General features: G+C 57.0%; 1 non-coding gene across 1 annotated transcript; it reads left to right on the forward strand.

Annotated features, from left to right (window-relative positions):
- Positions 1-360: 360 nt before the first annotated feature.
- Positions 361-433, forward strand: TRNAV-AAC. The gene has a single exon. It is a non-coding gene; the product is annotated as a tRNA-Val (tRNA).
- The last annotated feature ends 74 nt before the right edge of the window (positions 434-507 follow it).

Below are 507 nucleotides of genomic sequence, written 5' to 3' on the forward strand. Positions count from 1 at the left end.
GGTCTCTGAATGGCTGACACCCGAGCTGGCACAGCACTTGCCTATCACCAACCCACAACCAAATGGATTAAATCGGTTAAGGTGGCAGCCAGAGAGTTCCAGTGAACGGCTCCGTGCCCATGTGGAGGCAGATGACGAATGATTTTAGAAGAAAAGTATGAAGTTGGAGTGAAAGCTTAGTGAGAGTGAGGCAGGAGGAGGCAGTGCATCTTTGAAGCTCCGTGTGAAGAGAAGTGAGGGAAGCACCGTTCGTGGCCCGCGTGCAGCCTCCCAAGAGGGCCGCTGCCCTGAGGCGTTTTCGTGGATTGAAGCCCTCCGAGCAACTTGGGGGCGGGCTGAGGCAGCACCGCGGCACAGGGCGTTTCCGTAGTGTAGTGGTTATCACGTTCGCCTAACACGCGAAAGGTCCCTGGTTCGAAACCAGGCGGAAACATTCTTTTTGCCCTTCAACTCCAACGCCGCCTGCTTTCGGCCTGCGCGCTCCTACCTGCGTGGAAACGCGCGGAG

This window comes from Meleagris gallopavo, unplaced genomic scaffold, assembly GCF_000146605.3.
Source record: "Meleagris gallopavo isolate NT-WF06-2002-E0010 breed Aviagen turkey brand Nicholas breeding stock unplaced genomic scaffold, Turkey_5.1 ChrUn_random_7180001929686, whole genome shotgun sequence".
NCBI classification, from domain to species: Eukaryota; Metazoa; Chordata; class Aves; order Galliformes; family Phasianidae; genus Meleagris; species Meleagris gallopavo.